Source organism: Vipera berus, assembly GCF_964194415.1.
Source record: "Vipera berus genome assembly, chromosome: 7".
Lineage (NCBI taxonomy): Eukaryota > Metazoa > Chordata > Lepidosauria > Squamata > Viperidae > Vipera > Vipera berus.
Genome location: NC_138209.1, coordinates 63,609,089 through 63,622,738, shown reverse-complemented (window position 1 = coordinate 63,622,738; position 13,650 = coordinate 63,609,089). Strand labels below are relative to the sequence as shown.

The 13,650-nt window shown below is 35.4% G+C and overlaps 1 protein-coding gene across 1 annotated transcript in view; it reads left to right on the top strand.

The window, feature by feature from the left end:
* FSTL5 (follistatin like 5) overlaps positions 1–13,650 on the top strand; it is a 387,142-nt gene that overhangs the window by 188,030 nt on the left and 185,462 nt on the right. The gene's annotated exons all lie outside the window — the stretch shown is intronic.

The window sequence follows — 13,650 nt, the reverse complement described above, 5'->3', positions numbered from 1 at the left end:
ATTAACAAGATGTGAGCTCCGGCACGGTTTTTCTTACAAAAAAAGCACTGGGGACAACCATACCTGGATGACTGAGAATCTCCATAGACATTTAGCATTTTACTAGACAACCCATGACCCATTGGATAATCCTTCCTTCCACATAAGCTGGTGCTCTTCCCTTCCCCTCATGACCCTCATCAGAGCCCTGGGAAGCCTCTCTCTCCTTCTAAATTTCTTCCAGACCTACAAAATTTCCTGCCACTTTGCTGGGGAAAGAGGAAACAAAGAGAGCTGTGCTGCAAGGCCACCTTCTTACCCAGGACAGAAAAGGGCTGAGTTGTCAACTGCTGGAAACCTGCAGCCACTCCTACATCACCAACAAGCATCTGAATCTGTCCCCTGTATTTCCTTTGCAACCAACCACCATTAAGAGATTTTAAATTTTGGTTTTCATTCCAAAGCAGCCAATGAACACTTACCTGTGTGGCCTTGCCAACAGCTGATTGGGCTTAGGAGCCAGAGGAAAGAAGCAAGGGATAGATCTATCTATCTATCTATATCTATCTATCTATATCTATATCTATATCTATATCATCTATCTATCTATCTATCTATCTATCTATCTATCTATCTATCTATCTATCTATCTATCTATCTATCTATCTATCTAACTATCTATCTATCTATCTATCTATCTATCTAATTTTCTTTAGTTCTTTCTTTTCTATTCTGCTGTCTCCAGGTACTACAACATTTACCTTCCAGATTTCTTTTTGTTTTTCTTATCAATAATTGATAGGTCTGGGATATAAATGTGCCAGGTGCTTGTCTGCGTGAATCCAAATCTGTTTGCTGCTTTATTATTTCCAGTGTTTTCTTAATCTTCCTTATTTCTAGGTGAAATTTCTGATTTGATCAGGCTTTCTTTGGTCTTGTTCTCAGCTTCTTTCCTTTTACAAGTTGCTTGCATCTGATATTAGTGTGCTGATCTTATTTTCCAATCTGATCTTCCATTTTGGTGGTGCAACATGTTTGTTGATTTTGTATCCCAGGTACTCAATTACAATTGTAGCCATGTTGAACATTAGTTGGTTTGTTTCTGTGGTGAACTGGTGTTTATATATGATATTACAATATTGGCATCTTAGTTTTTCAATTTAAGAGGGATTTGAATTTCAACTTCCTTCTCATAATCATCCAAATGTGCCTAGCAGTCTTTATTACTATTTGAAAAACCTAATTTTATTCTATAAGGGGAATCAAACTCCTGCCAAGAAGACTAATTTCCTGTTTAATTCCAGAAAATAGACCAAAATCAAATACAGGCTAATTATATACTTGAACATCTGAAGAGAATAGTTTCTGTTTTCTTATTCAGAACTTGCAATTTATATGGAAGTCTTTCTATTTCATAAAAACATCCTAATAGTTTACCAATTTGCATAAAATATTTTAGAATTCCATAATCCTATCTTCATGCTTAAATAAATATTTCTTGGGCTGGTTCAGATATGATTACTATTACTTACATTTTAAATAAATATGCAAATAATCCTATAATTTAAAATTTAAAATTTATTGCAAGGTGAAGCTGATTCTGATAACATCCCAGTTTTGCCCATATAAATTTCTTGACAAGAATTTTTTTTTAAAATTCTTAGTTTGGGCTAAGCCTTAGTATGATCTAGTGGTGTCTCATGTTTGCCTCTTAAAATTAGCCATGTTTGACCAGGTGCTGACACTAGATACATTTTTCCTATAGTAAACACTTGCTACTTGTCATCCATGGCTATATTTTTCTTCCCACTTCTTTTGTGATGAATTTGTTATGGTTATTTGACTAGAAAACACTAAAATAATACATTACAAACATTGCATACAAGCATATCCTATTAAAGGCTGACAATAAAAGATATAGAATAACTTAAAGTCTAAAATGTGTTTCTTACTAAATTGTTGATGAAAAAAGATAAGGATTTAACAGCAATTATTATACATATTTTGCTTAAATCTAACTAAGTTTAGAGCAAATAGTTGGTTAACTTATAGAATTTTTGACTGCTAGAGGAAATTTAAAAGGATGCTTAATGTTTTTGATAGATTACTAAGACATAATAAGAAAGTCTGAGTATGAAAAATATACAGTAAGTATACAGGAATTTTTTTGAATAAGTGTTCTTCCACCACTGTTTCTCTTTAGTACTGAATAGTCTATGCTATTCAAATAACATGAATATCTGTACAAGGCCAAATTCATAATGAATTTAGTTTCATCCTGTTTTTGTCACTGTCATTTAAGCTACCTAAAATTAAAAACGAGAATACTATGTATTTCTTTTCATGCACTCAGAACTTCTTATGAAAGAGTTAGGAAGGTTAATCACTGATTGTTGAAGGATTCAATAGAATGTTTTTTTATATGAAATGATAAGAAATGTTTATATATAATTGCTGCATAGTAGCCAAAGATCTATTTCAGCCAGCTTTCAATCATGTATTTCCACAGACACCTACTTCCACCCTGTGTCCATTTTACAGATAAAGTATGTATTTATAAAGCTTACAAAAGAAATAAGAAATGATTGGCAAAAAGCAAAATAGACAATTTCTAATGCATTCTGAATGGAAAAAATATGAAATGCTTTTATGCAGAATGCATATGGAATTATATATATAGTTTTTAATTCCATCCCAGTTTTCGTTTGTTTGTTTATATATATATATAAACAAGATTCATCAATCTAATATTTGGGAATTATAGAAATGCACAGATGTTATAAGGGCTCATTCAAATAATACTACTTATCACTTCCATGGACCCACTCTGGCTAGCCTTGTAGAAATGTTTCAGCAAACCTATCATTATAACTTCAGAAGGGTAATATAAAACCTCCCTGTAGATTCTTTAATCCGCTGATTCTCTGGTAAAACTGCCATTGTTCAGACTGAATGATTTAATTTACTCTATACTGCCTAGCTCAGGAGATCTTAGTCTATTTTCACAGTCTTTCCTCTTCAATCTCCTTCATTTGCCCAAAGCTTTTGTGATAATTCTAAAACACAGGAAATAGCTATATTACACTAGAGAAAGGTTTTTATAGAAATTTCCATTATAAAATCTAACAAGCTAAATCTTCATATATATAAAGGGGGATTTAACATAGAATATAGGATAAACAAAGAGAAGCAGCAATCCATATGTTTCAATTAAAATAAGTACATCAGCTTTGCTAAACTAATTACATATTATTTTCTTCAGTAGTGACTTAGACATCAACACATGTTCACGGCGGAAAGAGCTTTGCAAGAGATCAGTGGGTTGTCCTCCTCAAATTCAAACAGTTACTCCTTGCTCTTTTTTCTCAGCTTCCAAGCATTTTCTCTTAGTTTTATAAAATGTGTAGGAGAACAAAGCCAGTCTCTTTTGAGGACTCTGATTTTTCTGTGCCTATTTAAAGATACCATTTGATCTTTGATATAATGGATCCCATTAAAACAAATATTCAATGACAAAGTTCAACTTTTGGTAACCAGAAAAGACTGCAGCAAATTGTGATGATGTATTATATGCATTTTGGAAATAAAAGCCAAATCCCATTTATTTAGACCTTTCAACAGGGGACAATTTATCTGATGTTTTATGGCTCATTGTGGCACCATATCAACACTATCATATCTGCATTCCCCACTTTAATGTTTGTACTACACAAAAAAAGTCCTGTTTGACACATGGGAAAAAATGTATGTTGAAATCTCAGTCCTTATCTCAGAAGCATGTTTTAGGCCTTGTTTCAAGTACCAAGAGTTACTAGTTATATAATGTTCAACTACTGTTCTGCGGTGAGTGTTTTTGCTAATTTATTGTAGAGGAAGGAGATAAAATTAAAACAAGGTAGATAAAATGCAGATAGTTGGATGAAATAGAAGGACTTTAGTTCGATTTTATCCAATGGTGGGAGTCAGCCAGTTTGCACCACTTCGGCAGAACTAGCAGCTAATTTTTTGTTGCCCAGGCCCAGAATGGACTTCCAGAAGCAGCATCCACACAGAGAACTGGTTGTTCACTTATTTGAATCCCACCACTAATTTTATCCCTGAACTATTTCAGCATGCTGCTCAGCAAAACAGTTGACTTTTTATTAGCTATTTAAAGTTGTTTGGTTCTTTGCCAACCTCAACTCTCTAAGAAGTGGGTTACGTAACACTGCCTTTCAGAAATGTTCACATGGAAGTAAATGTTTTTTTTAAGACATCTTCCTTTAATCAGCATATCACTTTATAAATCGGAATCAGAAAGTTTAATTAGGCTTGGAAATAAAAAGAAATAATGGAAAAAATTTTAAAGACCAGCATTATGTAGTCAATGTATAAAATGTATACAATAGATAATGAATATTTTGTTTTGTCATAACTATGTTTTGCAAGCATTCTTGTAAAGGGAATCAAAGTAGATTGTGTTATTTATTTATTTTATTTATTTTATTTTATTACATTTATATACCGCCCTTTCCCGAAGGACTCAGGGCGGTTTACAGGGTGATTAAAAACAAAAATACAAAAGTTAAAAACAGATTAAAAAAATTATATTCGTCCCTGCATAAGTAAAACCCCAGTTATAATTGTGATTAATATTTATATGTATTTATATGTAAGGCTGTAGATTATATATACAGGTATATATATATGGATCCTTGGTTTTTCGGGTTTTTCCCCGCGTAGAACTAAAGGTGTAGGCGCAACGTTTCGACGGAATCCCATCCGTCATCATCAGGCTTTAGCTTCCTTCTTCTGGGATATATATATATATATATATATATATATATATATATATATATATATATATGTTGTATATAGCATGTTTATATTGGCAATTGGCAATAATTGAAATGGAAAAAATTAAGTGTTTAGTAAACAATAATTATGTCTGAAATTCTGGGTAATTTCTTATTAATCTTAAAAACCACAGTATGGTATGGGTACCATAGCTGATGGAATAATATGATGTTCAGAAGTCTAGGAGAATAAATAGAATAACAGAAAAGAGAATAACAGAGCCGGAAGGGACCTTGGAGGTCCTCTCGTCGAATCCCCTGCTCAAAATCCTATATCATTTCAGACAAATGGTTGTCCAATGTGTTCTTAAAAATCTCTAGTGTTGGAACACCCATAACTTCTAGAGGAAAACTATTTCACTGATTAATTGTTCTGTCAGAAACCTTAGTTCTAGGTTGATTCTCTCCTTGATTAGTTTCCACCTATTGCTTCTCATCCTGCCTTCAGGTGCTTTGGAGAATAGGTCGAAACCCACCCACCCCCTTCCTTGAGGCAAATATTGAAACACTGCTACCATGTCCTTCCTTTCGTTAGACAAATAATGCTGCTTTTATAAAGAAACCAAGACTGATTATGATCCTAATTTAAACCTGAGCGTGTAGCAGGATGGAACCAGATAATCAGTTTTTTCAGGATAGCATATTTGATAAAATTATTCAATTCATACTTTCCTGCAACAGTAAATAGTCATTTTCGACAGTTATATTATTCTGGCAGTATGGATGACATAAATTGGCAACACTTCAGGCTGAGTGGTATATAATACTAGAAATGTGCATGAATATTTATATTAATTTGCATGCTGACATTTGGAGAATTCACAAACTGATCTGAAAATTGGCAGAAGTAAAATTTATTTTGGAGGATATAAGAAACTAAATGATCTGTAAATTGGCACATTTGTTTATCTCAATATCTCATAAGGTCTGGAATTGTGAATCACATAAGGAGATGTGCAGCAACATAATTTGATGTGTTGGAGAAAGACTTCTAAATTTATACTAGAAATATTTTGTGTTCTTAAATTAATTTTATATCTTAGAAAAGATCTAATGAATACCAGCAAAAAGTTACAGGTAACTGGATGTTTGTTACCTTATATTATTTGGATTGTATGGATTTGTGCAGCTTAGGTAGATTAAAAGTATTTTTTGCAGCTTCTGGAAGAATCACACAACTAACGAAACAATCAGATAAAAATGATGAATAAATTTGCTTTGAGGGTTACTGGTAAACTTTATTATAAGACCGCAGGCAATCAACTAAATACAGTTTAGTGGCATGCTACATTAACTATAGGAAATAGATGAAGGGTAAACAGTACAGTATAGTGATAATTAAGCAAAATTAGCTCCTTTTAAATCCAGTGGAATCTGTTGGTCCATGAAACAAGGATTAAAAGGTTCATTTCTAAAGTGAATAATGCCATGTTCTTATATCTTTCCCTCTCTTACAGTGAACTCATGTCAATGGCCATTTTGCAGGTTATACTATAACTATATAATATATATTAATATCACTGCTTTTTTTGTAAAAGAAAAAGGTGCCGGAACTCACACATGTCATACAACCCGCCTTGCCTACCCTACAAGTTTCCATCAAAAAAAGGTGCCGGAACTCCGTTCTGAGCATTCTATGACAAAAAAGCCCTGATTATTATATCTAATTATATATATTATATAATTATATTTCTTTGTCAAAGAAAAATTCTAACTGAAGACAAACGTTGAAATTCATTTGAAATGAACATATTTGCAACTATTAACTAATTTCTTTTCCACTCTATAAGAATAGGTCTTCACAGTTGTGCCATATCTATTGATACATTATTATGTGGCTAAAATTTATTGGTTATTTTATGCTATCATGTTATTAGAACTCAAATGAAGATCCTAGTTGTAAGATCTTTTAGTTGAAAACCCTTCTTTAAGCAGGACTGACTTTATTTAAATATGCACTTCAGAAGCTTGTTTAATCTATTTTTAAATGCTAATAGTAAATGCTGCATATGTGTATAGCCTAAAGCAAATGTATATATTCCATTTCATTCTTCATATTAATTTTTTAACGTGCTACTAGTGTTAACTTGCCATCACCATTTTTTCAGGAAGCAAACTTTTGGAAAAAAAATGTTGTTCAATGTAATGTTCCATGTTTACCAGTACTGTATATAGTCTAAGATATGCAGATGATACCACTCTAATGGCAGAAAGTGAAGAGGAACTAAAGAGCCTCGTGTTGCGAGTGAAGAAGGAGAGTGCAAAACTTGGGTTGAAACTAAACATTAAGAAAACCAAGATCATGGCATCTGGCCCTCTCAATTCCTGGCAAATAGATGGGGAAGAAATGGAGGTAGTGACAGATTTTATTTTCCTGGGCTCCAAGATCACTGCAGATGGGGACTGTAGCCAAGAAATTAAAAGACGCTTGCTCCTCGGGAGGAAAGCCATGGCAAATCTAGACAGCACACTAAAAAGCAGAGACATCACCCTGTCAACAAAAGTGCATATAGTCAAGGCTATGGTCTTCTCAGTTGCAATGTATGGCAGTGAAAGCTGGACCATAAAAAAGGCTGCCTTTCTCATGATGTGCTCTGCATATAAGTTAAATAGGCAGGGTGACAGTATACAGCCTTGCCGGACTCCTTTCCCAATTTTGAACCATCCAATGCATGGATTATAAGGGGTTAAATGCTGTGAGTGTGGAGAATAAGTACACCCTCCCCCCTCCTGAAGGACTTACTAACCCATCTAGCACAGAGCCGTATCTTCACCGTTAGATCTAAGAGAAGTGTACTACCAAGTAAGAATAAAGAAAGATAAATGAAAAACTGCTCAAGGTTGACTCAGCCTTCCATCCTTCCGAGGTAGGTAAAATGAGGACCCAGATTGTTGGGGGCAATAAGCTGACTTTGTAAAAATGCCGCTTGGGGGGGAAAAGCCTTAATAAGCAGGCGTATACATAGAATGAAGGCTATTGCTAAGCACATTGATTTGTGCTTAGATTGTAAGCTGCCCTGAGTCTTCGGAGAAGGGCGGGATATAAATGGGATTTAAAAAAAAAACAGTCCTATGGACAGCTATCAATTCAAAGTTATGCCATTTGGACTACAAGGAGCTCCAGCTGTTTTCATGCAGCTGATTAACCAGGTGCTGCATGATCATCTATACAAAGGGGTCTTGGTGTATCTTGATGACAACTTAATCTATAGCAAGAATATGGATGACCATATGAATTTAGTGCAAGAGATGCTAAAGAAACTACTAGATGCTAAACTATATGTTAAATTATCAAAGTGTGAATTCCATCAAACATGACTAGATTATTTGGGCTACTGGATCTCCAGTGAGGGCATAGAGATGGATCCTGGCAAAGTGAAAGCTGTAATTGAATGGCAACCCCCAACAACTCAAAAGCCGCTTCGAAGCTTTCTAGGATTTGCAAACTTCTATTGTCAATTCATTCATTCTTTTGCTGAAATTGCTTTACCTCTAACAGCCTTATTAAAAAAGGGTAAAGATGAGGGAAAGCCATGACCGGGCCAACCGCTAACATGGACTATGAACTGTCAAACCACTTTTAAATTTAAAAAGACTTTTTGCAGCTGAGCTGAGCTTAAAGCACTCCTGCCCGGGGAAACCATTTGTGATTCAAGGTGATGCTAGCGATATAGCAGTCAGAGCAGTACTTTTGCAAAAGAATAAGAAGGGGGTCTTACAACCCTGAGCCTACACATGAAAGAAATTAACTGATTGCAAAAGGATGTGAGCAGTTTGGGAGAAAGAAGCTTTTGCAATTTGTTGGGCTCAATTAATGAATGGCAGAACTACCTGGAAGGGAGCAAGGTGCCTTTTGAAGTATGGACTGATCACAAAAACCTAGAGGCACTGAAAACGCCTTGCAAACTTTCCCCCAAACAATTACAATGGGCGCAATACTTCAACCAATTTAACTTCACCCTAAAGTACATACCAGGGGGGACTTTTTGGCTGATGCTCTGTCCAGATTTCATCAGTATAAAAGCCAGCGGGAACAAGTCAATGATTCGATCATGCCTACGGCACAGATTGTTTCTTTATTAACATCGCAGAAAACCCTGTCTATGGCAGATCTGAACCTAGATAACCCCATGACGAGAAAGCTGAAGCACGAACTCTTCCATGATCAATGGTTTAAAGACCATCAAACCATCCTAACCTGTAGAGATAGACTAGATAACAAGGGGGAGAAATTATATTTGCCTGAATCCCTCTGCTTCCATGTACTTCAATGCAGCCATGATGTAAAACAAGCTTTACACTTTGGCTATTTGAAAATGCTACATTTAATTTGCTGGCAGTTTTGGTGGCCCTGTTTGAAGAAGGATGTGGAAAACTATGTCAAAAGCTGTGCAGTGTGTGCCACCATGAAAAGAATTCTGGGGAAGCTCCCTGGACTATTACAGCCAGTTGCGGACCCTTCCCAGCCATGGGAAGAGATTGCTATGGATTTTACAGTTGAGTTACCCAAAAGGAGAGAAAATATGGTAATATGGACTGTGATTGATCTTTTTTTGAAGCAGGCTCATTTCATCACCTGCAAGGGACTCCTGTCAGTCCAGAAACTAGCCAAAATGTTCCTTAAGCACATTTACAAGCTGCATGGCGCACCAAAATGGATAATCTCTGCTGGGGGGTGTGCAATTCATGTTTTGGAGTGGTTTCCTGAAAATAATTGGCTCATCACAAGGATTGTCATCAGCTTTTCATCCATCTATGAATGGGGCGCCTGAAAAAGTGAACTCAATAGTGGAGCGGTACCTTAAGTGTTATGTGGACTACCAACAAACGAACTGGACCGACCTCCTCCCTTTTCCTCAGGTGGCTTACAACAATACCATTAATAGCAGCACTGGTTTCACTCATTTTAAGATTGCCACAGGAAAAGAATTCAACCTAATACCTGAGTATCCTCGAGGACCCTCTACCTCCCAGACTCTTGACCAATGGATGCTAAAATGGGGGGAGGTTTGGGACAAAACAAAAACAGTGCTGAAAAAAGCCTCAGAAACATATTTTAAAAAAGCTGATGAAAAGCGATCTCCCCAGAGATCTTTCCATATTGGGGAAAGGTTTATTTATCCACAAAATACTTATGACTTAAGTTACCTAATAAAATGTTAGGACCAAAATACATAGGTCCCTTCCCTATTGTCAGAATCATAAATCCAGTTACAGTGGAGTTGAAACTCCCATGACTTTTAGGGAAGACTCCACATGGGTAAAATCCAATAATGTAAAAACTAATAGGTTCATCCGTAAATTCTATGACAAACACTCCAACAAGCCAATGGGCAACCTTTAACCTATGCTTCTGTTTAAATCGCAGGATTACTCCTTTGTGTTATAAGGGGGGCTGGATGTCAATGCCGTGAAAATGGATGTTGTTGCTCTGACAACTGAGAATCAGCAGCCATTTTTACTTTTGCTTCTAACATGCCTTTTCTATTCTTTTACAGTTCAGATGTAGAAGGGGGGATGGGATAAATGCTTGAGGGTTTAACTAGCCATAACAATGTAGAAGTGTGGGAACTCAAGGATATGGTCTGATAAGGTTTTGGTGGGCTGAGGAGCTAGTGAGAAAAACCCGAGTCTTGCATTAATTGGGGAATGTGATTTATGACAGCGTTTGTAGGGTGGGAATTGCAACTTGTTACATTGTATCTGGGGTGAGGGAATCTCAGTTTTGGGTTCAACTATGTAAGTGCCAATACTTTGTTTCTTAATAAAATGTTCTCTAAGGAAGAATTCTTGCTTTGAAGTTCTTTTACCAGTTTCATCTATCGGAACCATGACATGGACTTTAACTTAATAAAACATGAAGAATAAAGATGCAGAAGAATAAGTAGCAGAAACCTAGAGCATGATACAATTATTATTTTTTCAGTGCCATACATTTTCCACTTATGGGAAGCACAGTGTAATAGCCCTTCATGGAATAGGACTTGGCTATTTTCCATGGCTTCTGTCTGGCCTAATTGTGCAGAATTGGCATGTTCCAGTTCATCCATTAAACAGTGCTTCCTGATGAGACTTAGGAAGCATATCTTGTCTGTGGCAGCACTTGCCATCTGGAACATAGTCCCCATGAGTTGCATCTGCCATCCTCTGCCACCTTGGTCATGTTTAAAAGAGCCTTTAAAACCTGCTTTTTTTCCCAAGGATTGAATCAGAATAGAGATGGCTCCGAGCTCCTGTGTTTTTGATAGTTTTCCAGTAATTGTTTTTCCACGCAGTGCTTGGATTTTTCAAGTTGTATTTTATTATTGTTTTTACTGTACACTGTCCAGAGTCATAGTAAAGCTGGGTGACCTTATCAATTCCTAAACAAATGAACAATTAGTTCTAGTTACGTTCTTAGTAGAAACTGAAATTATCACATATGGACACTGTGAACAATGTGATATATATATTATTTACATCTTAATCTAATTTGTATTACCCATATCTCCACATGAGAGTCCAAGAAGCTCATAAACAATTTAAAAATTATAAAAATAAACTACCCATGCAACAATTAAAAATAATATAAAAGCATATAAAATCATTTCTTCTCTGAGGGACCTACTTTTTTAAGCTGCCTGAAACTATGAGGAACTGGCAGCATTTAAATTTGCTAAATAAATAAAAAGATATGTTCCCTAGCCGTTCCCCAAAGCCAAATGGCCATACTTTGCCCTTTCCTATATGCCAAAACTACAAGAACCTCATTATGACTGCTTCTGTTGTTCTGTGTTACACTATATGACTGTCTACTGAAAATAGAGACAAGATCCACTCATTCCAGGCTACCAAACATAAAGTACATTTTAATCCTGTTAATTTATCCTTTCTGCTTGGTTGTAATTAGAAATCTATTACCTTTTCAAACAAATATGAAACACACACAACAGTTGGCTGCGTATAAAAGATTTGTTTTTAATAACACTACTGCACTTAAAATTAGAACAATTGTTTATGGTTAGTAAAAACCATCATTTGTTAATGATGTGAAATATGATAAACTACCCATAAAATTACCACAATTTTCCCCCACAATAACCTTGTAGGCTAATTCACTTAACACAGAAGAACTGACTCAAAGTCTTTCAGTGAACTATCATGATTGATGGTGGACTTGAATTTGGGATTCCTTTGATTTAGACCAGCCCTTTACTATATCACACTCATAGCAAATAATAAAATATAAAGCAATGAAATGTCTAAATAATTTTTATAGTTACTATCAGGTTCATATCTACAAAGCAAAGTTGTACCAAGGAAGCATTATTAAAACTTACAATAATCTTATTCATTGCTTTAAACTGATAGATTAATCTAGTTAATAGATATGAATTACCAAAAACTAACTTATTTGTAAAATGCATATTATTAGATGAATAAGATTTCTTTTGTTATTGTTGTAGTTTTCATATTACCACGCCTGTATTTAATATTTCATGAAATTTGTTAATAAAACTTCTAAAACATGAACAAAGGTGAGACTTCAGCAAGGATGTTCAGTATGTTTCTGATATCTTTTATCTGTTTTTACAGACATTTCTATTGTGTGGGCTAGAACAAGGAAAAGAGTTTAAATAGTTGACACAAAACTGAAGAATGGAATTATTAGGCAGATTGCTATTGTTACTTACATATTGCTCTTAATGTATCTATTAATCCCCAGATACTACATTTATCTTAGTCGGTATTCAAAAATATATGTCTATTTATGTGCTTCAGGTTGCAATCCCCAACATATTTACTCGTAAATAAGTCCCATTACTTTAAGAAAATGTCTTCCAATATAAGTATTCCATGCTGTGTTGTATTTTATTACTTTACAGTTGTTTATATTGCTTTTGTTATTTTTCCTCAAATGTATTTGTAAGACTGTAGACAATATTCATAAAAGACAAATCAATCCAATTAACTTCTTTATATCAAAACTGATTTTTTTTTTACTGAACTCCTTGAATTTTATCTACCTTATCTTAATGATCTGTGCCAAATAACAGCTGTTTTCTCTGGAGAGTTGTTCAAATGCTAGAAATAATATGTACTACAAGACTGAATGTTTAAGGGATCACTAAAATGGAGAATAAACCCAGGAGTTTTCTTTTTATAAAGTTAAAATACCTTTTAAGCTAGATACATGGGCATATGAATAAATTAAGTTCTATTTTACTTTACTTTACTTTTACTTTTATTAAATTTGTATACCGCCCTTCTCCCAAAGGACTCAGGGCGGTGAACAGGGCATATATAAATAGCAAATACAAAAATTAAAAAGGAATTAAACAAGTACCCAATTAAAAAAATACAATAACAATAAAAAGCCCATTAAAAAACCCTAACGTCCCCCATCAGGCCAGACCAGCTAGTTCAAACAAGTGGGTCTTCAGGCCGCGCCGGAAGGAGCGAAGGTCCGATGCCATCCGGAGCTCAACCGGCAGTTGGTTCCATAGAGCCGGAGCGCCCACAGAGAAGGCCCTCCCCCTGGGGGCCACCAGTCGACATTCCCTGACCGGAGGCACCCTGAGGAGGCCCTCTCTGTGGGAATGCACAGGGCGGAGGGAGGTTGACACCGGCAGCAGGTGGTCCTTGAGGTACCCCGGACCCATGCCATGTAAGGACTTAAAGATCATAACCAAAACCTTGAATCTCACCCTTCATTCTATAGAATGAAAAATGCTTTGAGAGTTTTATATTTTCCTCACTTGTCTGTGTTGTGTGTGTATGTTTGCATATATGTGACTGCCAGTTCAGACTAGATGACTCTGAGTGGTGTACAAATGAAATAAACTAAATAACAAAG